This window comes from Balaenoptera borealis, assembly GCF_965194805.1.
Source record: "Balaenoptera borealis genome assembly, chromosome: 15".
NCBI classification, from domain to species: Eukaryota; Metazoa; Chordata; class Mammalia; order Artiodactyla; family Balaenopteridae; genus Balaenoptera; species Balaenoptera borealis.
The window spans coordinates 62,788,123-62,805,354 of NC_138871.1; the positions used below are offsets into that span (position 1 = coordinate 62,788,123).

Below are 17,232 nucleotides of genomic sequence, written 5' to 3' on the forward strand. Positions count from 1 at the left end.
CTCATCTTGAATATGATTTAGGGGATTGACTGGAAGTCCATGCTCTGACCATAGGTCTTGGGGTCACCTTCCAGGTTCTCTGAGATGGCTCCTCAGCATCTTGGCAGCAACATCTTACGCTTTTTAATCTTGCCACTCTCTGCAACAAGACATAGGGGTCCTGAACTTGTTCTCCTGATCATTTTGTTGCCCTTAGGAAATGAGTGAGCTCTGCCTTTCTGCCTTTTTTCAGCTGTTGTTTTTAATGATTCCCGACTTCCTCTCTGATCCTGGAACCTGTGAGTGGAAAATGTAAGACTATGAAGAATACAAGCTGGTGGTGTTTTCCAAGTGTGTGTGCAGGCTGTATTTCATCTATTAATTCATGATGATGGTGCCCACAAGGGCCAGAGGGATCTTCACATCATCTCCAAGCCCTTTTAACAGCTGACAAAAACCAGATCTTATAATTAACAAAGAAGATTGGGTTTTCCATATATAGCCCATGCAGCTCATACCCAGGGCCTGTGAGATTTCTGATGGAATTATCTCTCAATTATTATGATGAAGCTACATGGTTAATTCTGTCACTTGGACATTGATAGAAAAAAATGTGTGCTTGACTAGACTCTTAAGTGTAATGTCTAAGACAAGATAATTGCAAGCAAATCTTACTAATTCTTGATTACCTATTAATGGAAGAGAACAAGTAGATGGTTTATTTTGGAAAAAAGTGAGTAACACATCATTCTGCAGTGCCAGTAGCTCATACAAGCAATGGGAAAGAGTGGTGGACACAGGGCTTTGGAGATCCTTTACTCTGACTTTCAGTGCCAGTTCTGACCCTTTCTGATGGTGTGATTAAACCCCTCTAAACTGGTAATAGTCTTACCTATCTCATAAGGTTTTTTTGCTAGAATTACATGTGATAATACCTACAATTTAAAAATATTTATAGTATTACATTATAAATCCAAATATTTGTAAAAACATCTTGCATATTGTTTGGTGCCTGATAGAGGGTAATTTATTCCTAAAAACTTCTTGAGCACCTACACTATATACAGGCAGTTTGCTAGTACGGGGGATGAGAGGACAGATAAGTCAAAGTTCTTGCTTCCAGAAGGTTACAGTCTAATCAGAGACAAAGATATATAAATAGACATTTTTAGTGCAATGTGGTGAGGGCAATCACAGAGAAAGACATAAAGAAGTTAGAAGCACAGAGGAGAGACATGTAACAAGGCTGGAGGTGGAGGTGGGATCAGGGAAGGCTCTGGGAATAAATGCCTGAGCTGACAGTGAGCCAGAAAATAATGAATAAAGATGAGATATATACATTTTCAAGATGATATCACATTCAATATATATGAGTTTACTTTTTGTTTTCTTTAATTCACATTGAATCACCAACATTTTTCATATTTTTGGTCAATTATTGGTGGTTCCAGGACTGAATTTGTTGGTGTTAGGGAAGGAGGAACCAAATTTATGGACTATTGTGGGTTTATAATTGCATATTAAAATTCTTCACATTGGTCTTTAAAAGACCAGCCACCAAAAGACTAAGAAGAAAAAAATAAGACTAGAAAGACATTAAAAGTGGGAAATATCAGGTGTTATGAAATTAGACTCTGGGAAGTATAAACTGGAGGGAAAATTAAGGCAGTAAATATTACTGGTATGTCCACATGTTTTAATCTTGCTTTCTTGAGGTGGAAGCTGCTTAGCAACAGAGACACCACTAGGCCCACTCTCCACAACTGGTCAGCCCTTGAAGGCTGGAGTTGTTGAGATCAGGGGTTACAGTTTAGGCCCTCCCTGGTTTAGAGCAGTTTAGGGATTATTTATAACTAAGTACTTTAAAGTCCTGGGACATGCAGAACCCAGAAGACTCAAGGCAGAGCTCTGGGAGTTGGTTAATAATATGCAGCTTTGTTGCCAGTTAAACAGATTTTTGTGGACTAACCTTGGAACTTTACCATCTTTATAACTTTTGACAATGGGTAAATTCATTCTGACTACCAACAGGCATTCAGAACACAATCCAGCCGTAAGATAGAGTAACTTAACCATGTCTTTTTCAGGCCTTGAGGTAAGAGTAACTTAACCGTGTCTTTTTCAGGCCTTGAGGTAAGTCTATGGAAGTCTGGAGTTTGTACCTAAAATTCATAGATGCCATTTAGTGATTGTTTCTTCATTTTTGTGCTCTGTTGTTAATACATTTCCTGAGTATTGCATCTCTAGAATCCTCTCAATGCCTTTTCAATTAACAATTTGGTTGAATAAAAAGTCAAGTAGCATTTATGGGATTAAGTGTATAGGGCATTTTGCTAAGTAGGTTTATAAAATAGAGTTCTGAATTTCAAGATGCTTGCACCATAATATCATTCCAAGAACAAACCAACACTTGGGCCAGGCCTTCAGGAAATCCAAACATCTGGATTAAAAAATATGTCAGGAACAATCAATCATCCAGTTTTGTCAACATGATGCCAAAGACCTCGATTATTGAAAAGATTTCCAACCAGATGTTATGTAGTCTGTGGATGTACCTAGAATCAAAACTAAAAACACAGACCAAGGAATAACATGCATCAACAGTTTTCCACTTGAGTCCATTGCATACATTTTTGCTTTTTGAGCTGGAACGAGGAGAAAGTTAAGTTCAGAATTTATGCAGATGATGGAGGTTTTTTTCCTTACAGTGACCTGTAAGATAGTCATTAAAGAATAAGTAAAGAATATTTAAATAGTATGTTGAAAACATACTAGGTACTAGCAAAAAGCAACATAGAATTTTGGCTGACTCTATGTAGACTATTTGGGATTGTACAAACTGAGAAGCATTTAGTCTTTTTTACAGGAAACAAATGGATTTTTTTGGGTTTTGTTTTAGTTTAAAACTATTTTTGAAATGTTTTAAAATAAATGTATTTATTTTATAATAAAGCAAAAGTACTTTTAAGTGCTAACAGCTACCATTTATTGAGCACTTACTAAGTGGCTTGCTCCGTACTAAGTACATTTCCTGAAATAAACTCAGGAAATATGTACTGTTGTTATCCTTCTCTTGCAGATTAGAAAACTGAGGCACTGAGAAGTTCAATAATTACTCAAGACTTCACAACTCTTAGATAGTAGAGTTGGGATTTGAAGTCAGGCAGTTCATCTCCAGAGTCTGCCTTATCCACTCAAGTAGACTGTATTCTAGCAGCCTTGCCCTGGGAGTCTGGGGCAAATCTGAAGTAGGTTAACAAGGTCTTCAATAGAAAAACAACTGGCAACAACAACAATGGCAATAGTAATGGTAAATAAATATTGAGGACTTAATATGTTATAGTGATTTTATCTTTATCTTTAATTTTCAGTACTCCTCTTACATTAATACATTGTACAGATAAGGATGCTGCAATGTGGAGAGGTTGGGTAATGACCAGTATCACCAGGTTCTTACGTGGTGGAGCCAGGAGTGATTCCTGGTCCGGGGTCAGATTATTAAAACACTAGGCTCATGTCTTCACTCCCTGCAGTTGTCACAAAGTTTTGGGGTCCTCTGTGACGCAGGTACCCAAGAGATGTTCTGGGTATCTCCTTTGGTCACTCTTCTCAGTCCTCCTACATCCCTTTTAGGCAGCTCTTTCTCTTCCCGTTCATGGTCTAATTCTTAGGAGTGTCTTATTCCATTTCCTTAGGGCTCTGTTCTCGAGAACACTGTGGTTGCCTGGGCTTGGATTTTCCTTCAAGATAGAACTTGATGTTCAGCTATGGGGAGTGCGGTCAGTTGACAGCCTCCAGCTGCTAATGCCTTCAGGATCCACTTCAGTTTTCCAGATGAAGCTATGCTCTTCCTGGGCAGTGACTAGCCAGCTACTGAGCACAGAGGTACTAGGACCTGGCCATTTCTACCTGATAAAGCGTTGTTCCACTGCTCCTCATTGTGTTGGCAAGACTTTGTCAGATCTGTGTGGTGATCTGATCTTTTCCCCATCCCATCCTGCTTCCTCTCCCTTTTTATTCCTCACAAGCATTAACCCACCCTTTCTCCAGTCACAACACAATAAACCTCTTGCACTCCTAACATCATCTCAGTGCCCACTTACCAAGGGACCCATTGGTACTACAACTGAGTGGGTGATCTATCCAAGGCAGAAGATGAGTTTAAGTGGGGGTAGTGTGCTACCCATCTGTGGTAACACATTATTCACTGACAGGAAGGATCTGTCATTAAGCATAGAGTTGGAAATATGAATGGGAACCTTAGGCGTGTGATAGGGGGAGAGAGAGAGAATGAGAGAGAGAACGAGAGAGAGAGAATAAACATGTGGGTGGTGAGCTCAAATGAAGACTTTTAGGTAGATATTTAGTCTATTTATCCATAGGTCTGTCATTTAGCCCTTCTTTATTTACTCTTAAGCTATAGTGTTGAAGAACATTGTAATTCATAGGTTGAAATAAGCACAAAAACCCCACCAAAAACACTACTTTGGGTTTTATTTTATTATCAATCTATAGTCAATTTTCAAGTACTCACAAAGTGCCTAGAACAATACCTGACACACAGTAGTGAGCTCTCAATAAATATTTATTGAATAAATTAAAGAATGAATAAAAATATAAAAAATTCAACACATATACTTTTGAGCCAGTAAAAAGAGTTCTCCAGGATGGCTAATCATGACAGTTGTCAACAGATAGAAAATTTTCACGCTGAGTAAAAGGAAAACTTCATTTTGTACACAAAGCCATTTGCCCTAGCCAGACAGTATCCCACAGCATAGTTAACATCTGAAAGCCTGTATAAGGAAGTGGACTTAACTCCCACCCTCTGGGACTTGGATTGTAATTGGACTTCCTGGTCAAATGAAAAGTCAAGTCACTGTTGCAGCTGAGAAACCAAGGGATGGCTTATGACGAGGGGAACCCCCAAAACAATCTGAATGTTCATACAATCTAAGAAAAATAGCAAGTTTTCTATGTATCTGGCTTCAAGTTATATAACTACTTCTTCAAATCAGAGAGCTGCCCAGAAGCCCTTCCTATTCAGAAAATCTGGAGATGCCCCTGCATTCTTCTAAAAAGTGTATATGACCTGAATGGGTTAGAGGTTGTGTTGGCAGATTGGAGAACTCTCAGGGAAGCACCTTGAATTCTCAAAGGGAGGCAGTTATGGGATTGCAATTAAAGGTGGGAAGGGCTATGATTGGCTTACTTGGGAGACTCAGCTGACATTGGATTGAAGTTCTGAGACACAGCTGATACTAATGCTCCTTGTAAATTGTAATTGGTGTAGGAGTACTGCTATGCAAAATTCCTCATATAATCTCACTTTGTTTTAGTGTTTTGTGGTGTAACTTGGTGATGCAGTAGAAGACATAAGTATATCTCATCCCATTTGAGAAAGAATTTGGACAGCAATACAATTTCGTTAAAAATTGGAGCAAATTGCAGTTTGAGGAGGCCAATATAAAATGGTAGAGAGGATAAAAGATAATGGTGAGGGGTTTCCCTGGTGGCGCAGTGGTTAAGAATCCGCCTGCCAGGCAAGGGACATGGGTTCGAGCCCTGGTCAGGGAAGATCCCACATGCCGCGGAGCAACTAAGCCCATGTGCCACAACTACTGAGCCTGTGCTCTATAGCCCGCGAGCCACAACTACTGCAGCCCATGCACCTAGAGCCCACGCACAGCAATGAACACCCAACGCAGCCAAAAATAAATAAATTAAAAAAAAAGAAGATAGTGGTGAGTAAAATAAATTGGAACAAGTATGTTTTCATTGTATCAGATTGAAAAATCACTAACGTAATACTAGTTCTCCTTATACATAATTAAATAAAATGTTCTTATATTAATTTATCAAATTGTAAGATTATTTTATGCAGTTTGAATGAAAGTGAAGGGTCTCACTGGTGAGGAAAAATGGAATATTTCAAAAGAAAAAACATTGGATAAAGAATATTAAAAAAGGATATGTGAAAAATAATGAGGGATAGTCAACTATGGCAAATATTTCATTCTGATATAATACAACAAAGTTGATTTAAAGGAAATTGATAAGAATAAAATAAATTTAAATGTGAGATGTCAATCTCTAAACACTGTAATTTTTAAGGTAATGCCAACTAAATCATTTGTTACTGATGTCAGAACATTCAGGTATTTGGGGAAAATGTCATTTTAAAAATTATGCTTCTACTACATACTGGTTATGAATTATTCAGTAAATGTGTGAGGGTGATATTATTTACAGCACATTTCCTGCCAACTTCTGTTTTTCACTAAATTTTTCTTTTTTAAACTTGAGGCAGCTTCACAATGTAATTGGTAATAGAAGCAGATGGCACATCTTTGACCCTTCTAGGCAATCAGTTAATTTCAAGATATGGGGACAGACAGTATGCACTAAAATCAGCCCTATCTTTTTTATCTGTCAAAGAGTAGACTTGGTCATAAAATTTGAGTAAAGAACCTGAGAGATCTTCTAGTCCAATTCTTGTATTTTATAGGTGAGAAAATGCTTGGTTAGAGAGGTAGTAAATTGATCAGCTCAAGGTCATGTAGGAAGTAAATAGGACCAGATCTCAGCCACTTGACTTAGTGTTAGAGTTTCCTTGCCCCCACTTCTAGTATCAAGGCTGTCTTTTCTGTTTGGGGAGATTAGAATATTTATATATTATATAAAATTATAAAACATTTTAAGCATCCTGAAAATTAGCAAGAATAATGTAACTCTGGGGTACTTTCTCACTCAATTCTGTCAAAACTTAAAACACTGCCATATTTTCATCAGCTTTTAAAATATATATCATGATAGGCTTTGTCTTCTTTTATAGATCAGAACAACTACATTCAATTTACACTGAAATGATAGCCATGGATTTTTTTGGTAACTTTAAAAATCAATTACATAAACACTCTCAATACACTAAAAATAATAAATAATGAAAATGAAATATTATTACCGATATTAGTAATAAGTAGACATCATTGTTCTCCTTACTATATGACAGGCACTTATTTACATGCATTGTATTATTTTATATAAAGTCACATTTTGTTATTCTCCGAGGGTTCAACTCATTTTCTTCTAGACAAAATTATCTATCTTTTGTTATTATTCTTTCTGGCTGAAATAGTAATATGTTATGTAGGCCTGTTTTTTCTGTTGGGCCAAAAGGCAGCTAATAGCCTAAGCAGTTTATTTGTATGGGAAAAAAACAAGTGCTTTATTTTTGGGGTGATGCCACCTCCTGTTGAGCTCCTCAACTTCAGGAGCAGAACTGGTGCTAGATTTCTGTCTCTACTAGTCCCCTTAGTTGGCCATTCTTGTTTAGGGCCAACCCATACACTTTATGGTGGTGACTCTGATGGCCAGAAAGAGCACTCTCAAGGCTGGTGAGAAGTATTGTGAAAACATTTGAACCTGCTTTTGGATGGGTTTATTGAAATTATGTTTGAATACTGATTACACCCAATGATGTTCTGAAAATTCACATCAAAGAGAATGAAGAAAGCATGCTGTGAATGAAGGCCGGACAGAGGAGAAGCTGGGAACCCATCCAGATTTTTCTCACAGAAATCAAGCCTTCCTTGAAACAGATCCTGAATCAAAATGTTTGGATGTCAAAGCACATTCCTCCTGAGAATGAGATGGACTGAGAGCTAAAGCGACTGAGATGAAAGAAGTGTGATGTAAGGTAACAAAAAGTCTTATCTGCCTCCAATAATTTCTACATCTTCTCCCTCCTGAAGTTTTCCCCACAGAGTACAATAAAGATGGCGATTTTGTCATCTTCACCCACCATGTCCATCACCTTATATTTCACCCATCTTATACTTCTCACCTTTCCCCAAATCAGGTAAAGACTTTCACATTTCCTGTCATTTATTCATGCCACTTATATCCTGGCCTGAATTTCCTTTCTTTCCTTTACCTGGAAAACTTCTACTACAGTCAAGTTTCAGGAACGCAACTCAGGAATAGGGTAGTTAAATAGAGATAAACAAAACTACATATTTAGACTACTCTAATTTGGATCTCAAAAGTCTAAACTCAAAAAAGTGTCTGGTACATAGTATGAACTCAAGATATGTTAGTAGTTTTTCCTTATGGCAGCACACGGCGGCAAGATGGTGGTGCAAATTTCCAAGGAGAGGAAGTTTGTCACCGATAACATCTTCAAAGCTGAACTGAATGAGTTTCTCACTCAGGAGCTGGCTGAAGATGGATATTATGGAGTTCTGAGTTACACCAGCCATGACAGAAATCATTATCCTGGCCACCAGTATGCAGAATGTTCCTGGTGAGAAGGGCCAGCAGATCTGCAAACTGACTGCTGTGGTTCAGAAAAGATCTAGCTTCCCTGAGGGCAGTGTAGAGCTTTATACTGAAAAGGTGGCCACAAGAGGTCTGTGTGCTATTGCCCAGGAAGAGTCTCTGTATTACAGATTCCTAGGAGGATTTGCTATGTGGAGGAGGGCCTGCTATGGTATGCTGCGGTTCATCATGGAATGTGGGGCTAAAGCCTGCATAGTCATGGTACTGGGAAACTCTGAGGACATAGGGCTAAATCCATGAAGTTTGTGGATGGCCTGATGATCTGGGACTCTGTTAACTACTATGTTGGCACTGCCATGTGCCACGTGCTACTCAGTCAGGGTGTGCTGGGCATCAAAGTGAAGGTCATGCTGCCTTGGGACCCAAGTGGTAAGATTGGCCTTAAGAAGCCCCTTCCTGACCTCGTGAGCATTGTGGAACCCCAAAATGAGATACCACCCACCACTCCCATCTCTGAAGAGGAGTGTGGGAAGCTGGAGCCACTTACCATGCCCCAGCCAGTACTCATAGCATAATAGGGTATCCTTGGCAGCTGGATCTGGAGTCTGGATGTTACTCTGTAAAGACCTTTAATAAAATAAAATATTTTTAAAAGACCTGTGGACTGACTAGACTGTACATTCAGTGTTCAGACTGAGGGTCATGTTGCTCCATGGGAGCATTACTTTTTTTTTTTTTTACATCAGCTTTTATTTTTTTATTTTATTTTATTTTTTTAAACATCTTTATTGGAGTATAATTGCTTTACAATGGCATGGGAGCATTACTTGATTGATTCTTAGAGCTGTCTGGCTCACAGTGTTTCTTTGCTTTCCCTGAAATCCTCTTGGTTTCAACTGTATCTGTGAGGCAAGGGCCAGAACAGGAGGACCCAAGCAGAAGTAACCAGAGAAGTATCCTGTTGAGGGGTAAATCTTGTGATAGTGTAAGCTGATTGCTAACAGGAAAGCACCTGATTAACTCATCTGTAGTTCAGGGTTATAGGTTTAGAAGAGGGATATGTTTAAGATGATTTTCTGTATTGCACATAGAAAATGAATATAATAACCATTTTATTTGGGGGTTATTCAGAAAAAGAGAAATATTAGTAGAATGAATGAAGTAGATAATGTTTTGTATGTTTAAGAGTCTTGATAATTTTTGTTGGACTATGAGGTCTTCTTCCGCAATATTTTATCTGCCGTTAGGTCCTTGTGTACAGTTTCATCCAAAAGCTTTTGAGCTGCCATGAGCAGCACCTTACCTGAAGTGAGACTCATTGACCTGTGGATCATAGATTATATGTTTACCATGCTCTTAGCGTGGTATACTTAGCTAGGCCTGGGCGCACTTGGTTGTGTCCTACTCTTACCTCAGGGTGTAGATCACAGCCCTTTTCTATCTAGCCATGAGCCAAAGGTCCTGCTTCTACAGACTGGCACTGGAAATTGAGATGCTCCTGCCTTCTCTGACATGGAATGCTCCTGTCCTGCACCATAGTTCAGTGGTGAAGGACATGGGCCCTGGAGTCAGATAGACTTGGGTGGGATTCTAGTTCCTTTATATCTAAGCTTAGTGAAGGTTCTCAACATCTCATTTGTAAATTAGAGCTAACAGTAAATTTCCATATTGTGAGCACTAAATAATAATGTAGAAACCACTCAGTATGGTGCACAAGGAAGTGATTAATACTTCTTTGACTTCTAAGATTCCCAATAGCCAATGTCCAAAGCCAGCTGAACATTGGCTATTGGGATGCCCTACTAGGATTCTGGTTATTGACCTTTACATGACAGACCTACTGTTGAGTAAGCAGTTCTCCTTGCAGTCTATCTTCCTTTTGTTTCTCTGTTCTCCTCTAGGAAGATCCTAACAAGGAAGGGATGGGAGGAGCACAGAAGCATCTCTCTGTCTCATAATTTGTCTTGGCTTTGGCCTCGGTAAGACAAAAGACATTGATTATTTTAGAACACAGTAATTAAGTAGGTAGGGTACAGACTGCCAATAATATCAAGAAAGCAATTCATTAAGCAGAGTAGGTGCTGTTGGTTAATAAACTGGCTTTAAACAAAAATTTGCCATGAGTGAGCCAAAATCTTGTATAATTTGTCTAAAGATGAGGGAGAGTTGACCTCATTTCTCAAGTGTTTCCAGATATTGTCCATAAATGAGCATAAAATAAATACTCTTGGAAATGAATCTAGGATTTTTTTTAAAAATTGTGACCCTGAAAATGATGCTCAAATCTTGAGGAAATTGCACTTGTGTTCAGCATATTTCATTGTCTCACTCCAGTGATGTGGTAAAATGACCATAAATTTTACAGTCAGACAGGCATGGTTTTTAATTCTACTCTGGTATTAACTTAATATCACTGAACCTTAGTTTTCTCTTAGGTGAAATAGCTTTAGTTTTCTCTATTTTGCAAGATGGCTGTACAGATTAAATGTGATAATGCCTGTCAAGTTCCTTGTGTCATGCCATGCCCAATTTCTATCTTTATCTTTGTCTTCCAGACCTATATGGAGAGCATACTTATGTTAAATGAACTTAGTGAAAACACACAACTTCTTATCTGAAAACTACTCTGCATTCATCCCCTCATACAAGAAACATCAATGTGATATAATGTTCTAAGATAGGACTTGCTGACTATCTCATCTTTTTTTACTTTGGGCAGTGCAACTCAAGTTATGAATAGGGAGGAGGGAAGTGAAATGATTGAATTCATTGACTTGGATAAATGGGAAAAGGAGTGTTACTGAGCATATGCTATCATGAGTGAAGTTGTTACCATGTACTATTCATGGCACAAATAATTATTGAATGGCTAGGGCAAGGAAGGCACTGTCCTAGGTGCTGGGGATATAACAGTGAATGAAACAGGTCAAGTTCCTGGCCTCATGAAACTTAAGTGCTAGTGAAGGGACACAGAAAATAAATAACTCAGTAAAAGATATAGTGCTATAGAGAGTGATCATGATGTTTAGAAAAATAAAGCAAAATAAGAGGGACAAGAAGTGCTGGGGTAGGTGTGGGATTTCTATCTTATATAGGGTGGCCAGAGAAGGACTTTTTGATAAGGTGACATTTGGGCAGGGGTATGAAGGGAGTGAAGGAGAGTTTGGAGATGTTAAGCCTCAGAGTGTTCATCCCAGAGAAATAAGTTGCAAAGACTCTTGAGGAAGGAGGAAACATGGACTGTTAAAAGAATATCAAGAAGATTGGTGTGATTGGTTCAAGAATGAGAGCTTAAAAGATGAGATCAGAGAAATGAAGCATGAATGGACTGCTGTTCCACAGGAGCAGTTGGTAAGTTTGTGGAGTGTTTTGTGTTGTCAGAATGATTGAGGTGTGCTACTGTTATAGAATGGGTGGAGGCCACAGATGCTAGATAGGTGGGATGGTTCTGCACAGTGAAGAATTGTCCTACATCTCACCCACTTTTCAGATATCTGAATGGGTATTTGTAGAGTGTAATGTAAGGCTGCCACATACAGTTGTGTGAGTTGTGGACTGCAGAATTTTTGGAAGCACGATTGACATGGGCCTGTTGGCATGGTGTCCCCATAGGACTGTGTTGTGCACAATCTGTACAGCTGTAAGTGGCATCCCTGCACATAGTAAAACTGTTTATAGTTTTTGCAGTCTAAAACCTAACTCCGTTTTACATACAGACATTAACCTGGAACGGAAGTTGTAGAGCAGATTTAAGTTTTGGGTGTGTGGTTGACCCTATGATCGTCCTGGAATGATGCTATGCTCTGCAAGTGAAGGTGTTTAAAATCATGACTACCTTGCTCAGTATTGGCATCTGCTGCTGGTTCAGCTGAAATGGAAAGGAGTTGAAGCTGAGAGCGGGGAAGGTGTGGAGAGGGAAAAGTTAGGAGGAAGAAAAGCAAGAAGGAATTCATGTTTCTGCACATGTGGGGTTGTGTTTTACTCATTTAAAACATAATTAAGTGACAGGACCAAGTTCTTTTATTAGGGATACCTTTGGAGTTGGGGCCACCTGCCCTCCCAGGTCAGTGGGTTTGAGTGGTGGCCACGAAATTCACACTCATCATGTACCAACACTACAGCTTTGCAACAATGCTTCCTGTCATCTAACTTTGCTCATTCCAAACTCTGTCTGAGGACTTTCCTCTTACATCACATTTTCTGGGACATTGTATTAGTTTCCTCTTGCTACTAGACATATTACCACAGATTTAGTGGTAATCTAAACAACACAATTTTATTCTCTTACTGTTCTGGAGTTCAGAAGTCTGAGACACACTGTGCTAAAATCAAGGTGTAGGTAGGACCATGTTCTCTCTGGAAGCTCTAGTAGAGACTCTATTTCTTTCCCCTTTCCAGCTCCTAGAGACTGCCTGCATTCCTTGGCTTGTGGCCCCGTCCTCCATCTTCAAACCCAGCAGTGTAACATCCTCAAATCTCTTATTTTTCTCTGACGTACACTCCCGTCTCCCTCTTATAGGGGCCCCTGTGATTCCATTGGGTCCACCTGGGTAATCCATGATCATCTCTCCATCCCAAGATCCTTAACTTAATCACATCTGCAAAGTTACTTTTGCCATATAAAGTAACATATTCATAGATTCTAGGAATTAGGGCATGTGTGTGTTTGGGGCACCATTAATTCACCTATTACAGAAATTGACACCTAAAATACCCAGGTCAAGGAGAGGACTGAGGTGGGGGTTGGGTGGTGATGGTGGCAGTGCTGAGCTAGCACCACATATCCAGCAAACTGTGAACTGTTCAGACACACCATCATTTCAGACCAGCCCCCTCCCTTCCCATGGTCATGATACCATCTTAGTGAAGTAGACATTTTGGTAATCATTAGTGCTGATCATGAAATATTTTTAGTCCTCCTTTTGGGCACATGGACAACTTGCACTTCTCTGCCCTCTTAGGGTTAGGTGTGACCACATGACTTGCTGTGATCAATGAAATGAGAACAGAAATGACAAATGTCAACTGTGGGCTGAGTTTTAAGGGCTGGTGCATGATTTGCTGTGTTCTCATTTTCCTGCCAGAGCAAACATGGCAGCACACAGATTAAATCTCCCTTGCTGTGGGTTCCTGAGTGAAAGTAAATGGAGTAGGGCCCCCAGCAGATCCCTAAGGGACAAACACCCTGAATGATAAATGAAATTTCTTCTTTTAAGCCATTCAGATTTGGGGGTAATTTTTACTGCAGCATAACCTAGCCTGCCCTGACTGATATAGGCATCCTCCATAAGAAACCAATTTAGGGCTTACTCCCTATCCTGATCCTTCCCACCAGGGCACCATTCCCTGATACCCTCCCTGTTTATCAAGGAGCTCTTTTAGGGCCTAATATAACCCGACCACTTAAATCCCAGTTTGGAGGAGGCTGTTCATCTATAGTTCCACTCACCTTTCCAAAATTTATAGACTGATGGTCAGAGTGAGCATGTCACTCTGGTCTGAGAGAAGTACACTCATAATTGTATCTTTTAAAGACCACACAACTGTTCTACTCAGTAGCTTGTGGATTTCCCATATAAAACTCCACTGCTTTCCTCCACCTAAAACACTGAGTCACTTCTTTCTGCACCTCCTGGTACCACCATTATTCTAGTAGTTGGTAGAATTTCAGCTTGCCCTGTGACCTCTTTCTTCTGACCTATGGATACCAGCTGCCTGGGAGGAGAACAATGGGATGAACTTGTGGCAGCCGACTCCATCAGTCTTATGTGTGTCCACACCAGCCCTGGCCTCTTTGCTGAAATTCCACCAACTACACTAGAACCTAATAATTAGTGCTGATTTCCCTGAAACAGCCCAAATATGCTTGAAAGAGTTCCTCAGCTCCATTGGCCCCATTTCATGCATCAGCAGTAAAGGGTAGAGCCTGAAGAACAGTCATGAGGATGTACCTCTGACTTAGGAGTGCACCAGCCTTGGCAAACTCAGACCCAGCCCTGCTAGGGGAGGCATTCTCATGTGGTGAGGTCAGCTCCATCTATGGACGTTTAAATAAATCCTGCCCGTCCACCCAGTATATTACTGAGGATGTATAAAAACCTGTCTATGCAATTTCTCCAAACACCGTCCTGCTTACCTTGCTCTCTTTTCAATCCAGGCTCTGCTTCCTACCTCAGGATCTCCTTACATCAATGACCTATTCAGATGCATCTCTTTAGTTTTAACCTGAGTCATTTTACTTAGGACAGGAGCTTAGACTACTCTTCTGGCTCATGCACCTGCAGCTTTAGTAGAGAGGGGCTTTTGTCTCTAACCATCAGCCTGGGCGACCAGCTTGTGTGGACTCCCTCCCAGTGCATGGGTACCAGCTAGTGCCAATCTCTGAACTTAAAAACTCTCCTCAGTGGTGTCAGACCCGATCAGGGCTCACAAATAGGACAAGATTGAATTTCTCATTTTTTTAGGTTAGCTTGACCTGAAGTCAAGAGTTCAGACATGTACTCAAGCTTATACTCAGAACTATTAGCTTTTAGATGCATCCACTCTTTCTAAGAAAGTAACTCAGGATTTCCCTGAAAGAGAGGCAGGGAGACTAATACCTTCTGAGAACATTGAGGTCATGATGCTCATGTTTTAAATCATGTCGGGGCAGGGGGATTCTTACAAACTAATGGCTAAGAAATTGCTCTGCATCTCAGTGACTCTCCAGTGCCTTCCTAAAGCAAGCGCATAGAGGGAATCACGAGGAGATGTGACCACCCAGCACAGTTGTGCGTTCCTCATTTATTACAGAGCTTCCGTGCAAGGAGAGGGGAACAAGCAGGCAGGGATAAAAAGGGCAGCTTTCGTGTCCTTGAGCAACTCCTGGGAGTCGCTACCAACAAATTGGATAAAATTACAATTAAGACACTTGGGAAATTGAACCAGGAAAGTTCATCCTCCGATATTGAATTTTAAGGTGATTTCCAGTCATGGGACAGGATAAAAGGAGGTCATTTTGAAACTGTGATCACGTGGGAATATTGGTGTGAGGTTTGGGAACTTCTAAGAAACAGTAGGATGCCTTGAAGAATTGTATTAGTTTCTCCAATATTTGTTTTCTGTGAAATTTATTCCATTGAACCTTCAAAACAAAAATAAAGGGAAATATATTTTTGCTTCATTTTCAGTCAGTTATCGAGACAGAAAAATTCAGATTTGAACAATTCTAGATTCTTAACATCCAGAAATTCAGAAGTAATTTTGCTAGCCTCTGACTATAGAGAAACCAAATCAAATAATAAAATAAACTAAATCGCTAACTCGCCAATACACTGACTTCTGTTTTATCTTGTGATTTGCCTAGACACCAATAAACTACTTCTTTCCCCCAGTTTTGTGTGTGTTGATCCAGAATCATTTTTTGATTATTGTTAGATTGACTGAAAGCATGTGAAACATTTTCATTTAAAACACAAGAAAAAGAAAAGATGTGAGGATGCAGCAGGGGTGATAATAGAAAGCACTGGTATGGTGGTGCATTTTGTTTCAATTTAAAATAAAAAATTGAAAATAGTTTAATTCTAGTTTATATCTCTTGTCTTTACTACGTGGAGTGTAACCGAACAAATAGAGATGAGATGCTTTATTCATTATTAAATGACACTTTGGCTAAATTAAACTCTTTATATTTATAAATAACTCCTGTGTGTGTGTGTACAGAATTCAGTGACTTTGTACCATATGACCATGATGACATCATCTCTCCCTCCCCCCAGCAAATTACTCAACAAGATGGATTTTCTGTTGATAACAATTTCAGCTCTAATGGAAAGAAATACTTATCTGACAAACCACAGCACGTTAGGATTGCTAAAGGAGTAACAAGGATTTGTAAAGAGCCCTAAAACAGAGTCGAGATCAGGATTTGCGGGTTCAGGTCTCAGCTCTGACATTAACTGCTGCTAACCTTGCCCAAATCACTGAGACCACTGAACCTCAGTTTCTTTTATTTATTTATTTTTAACATCTTTATTGGAGTATAATTGCTTTACAATGGTGTGTTAGTTTCTGCTTTATAACAAAGTGAATCAGTTATACATATACATATATCCCCATATCTCTTCCCTCTTGTGTCTCCCTCCCTCCCACCCTCCCTGTCTCACCCCTCTAGGTGGTCACAAAGCACTGAACTGATCTCCCTGTGCTATGTGGCTGCTTCACACTAGCTAGCTATTTTACATTTGGTAGTGTATATATGTCCATGCCACTCTCTCACTTTGTGCCAGCTTACCCTTCCCCCTCCCCATATCCTCAAGTCCATTCTCTAGTAAGTCTGCGTCTTTATTCCCGTCTTGCCCCTAGGTTCTTCATGACCATTTTTCTTTGTTTGTTTTTTAGATTCCATATATATGTGTTAGCATACAGTATTTGTTTTTCTCTTTCTGACTTACTTCACTCTGTATGACAGCCTCTAGGTCCATCCACCTCACTACAAAAAACTCAATTTCGTTTCTTTTTATGGCTGAGTAATATTCCATTGTATATATGTGCCACATCTTCTTTATCCATTCACCTGTCGATGGACACTTAAGTTGCTTCCATGTCCTGGCTATTGTAAATAGAGCGCAATGAACATTGTGGTACATGATTCTTTTTGAATTATGGTTTTCTCAGGGTATATGCCCAGTAGTGCGATTGTTGGGTTGTATGGTAGTTCTATTTTTAGTTTTTTGAGGAACCTCCATACTGTTCTCCATAGTGGCAGTATCAATTTACATTCCCTCCAACAGTGCAAGAGGGTTCCCTCTTCTCCACACCCTCTCCAGCATTTACTGTTTGTAGATTTTTGGATGATGGCTATTCTGACAGGTGTGAGATGATATCTCATCGTAGTTTTGATTCACGTTTCTCTAATGATTAATGATGTTGAGCATTCTTTCATGTGTTTGTTGGCAATCTGTATATCTTCTTTGGAGAAATGTCTATTTAGGT

The 17,232-nt window shown here is 39.6% G+C and overlaps 1 long non-coding RNA gene and 1 pseudogene across 2 annotated transcripts in view; both read left to right on the forward strand.

The window, feature by feature from the left end:
- Nucleotides 1-17,232, forward strand: part of LOC309611888 — a 188,066-nt gene that overhangs the window by 62,863 nt on the left and 107,971 nt on the right. The gene's annotated exons all lie outside the window — the stretch shown is intronic.
- The window catches only part of LOC309611851 (small ribosomal subunit protein uS3 pseudogene), a 119,498-nt pseudogene continuing 107,971 nt past the window's right edge, over nucleotides 5,706-17,232 (forward strand). Inside the window, exon 1 of the transcript XR_014249773.1 lies at nucleotides 5,706-15,495. The product of XR_014249773.1 is annotated as a small ribosomal subunit protein uS3 pseudogene (transcript). The remainder of the gene's footprint in view (nucleotides 15,496-17,232) is intronic.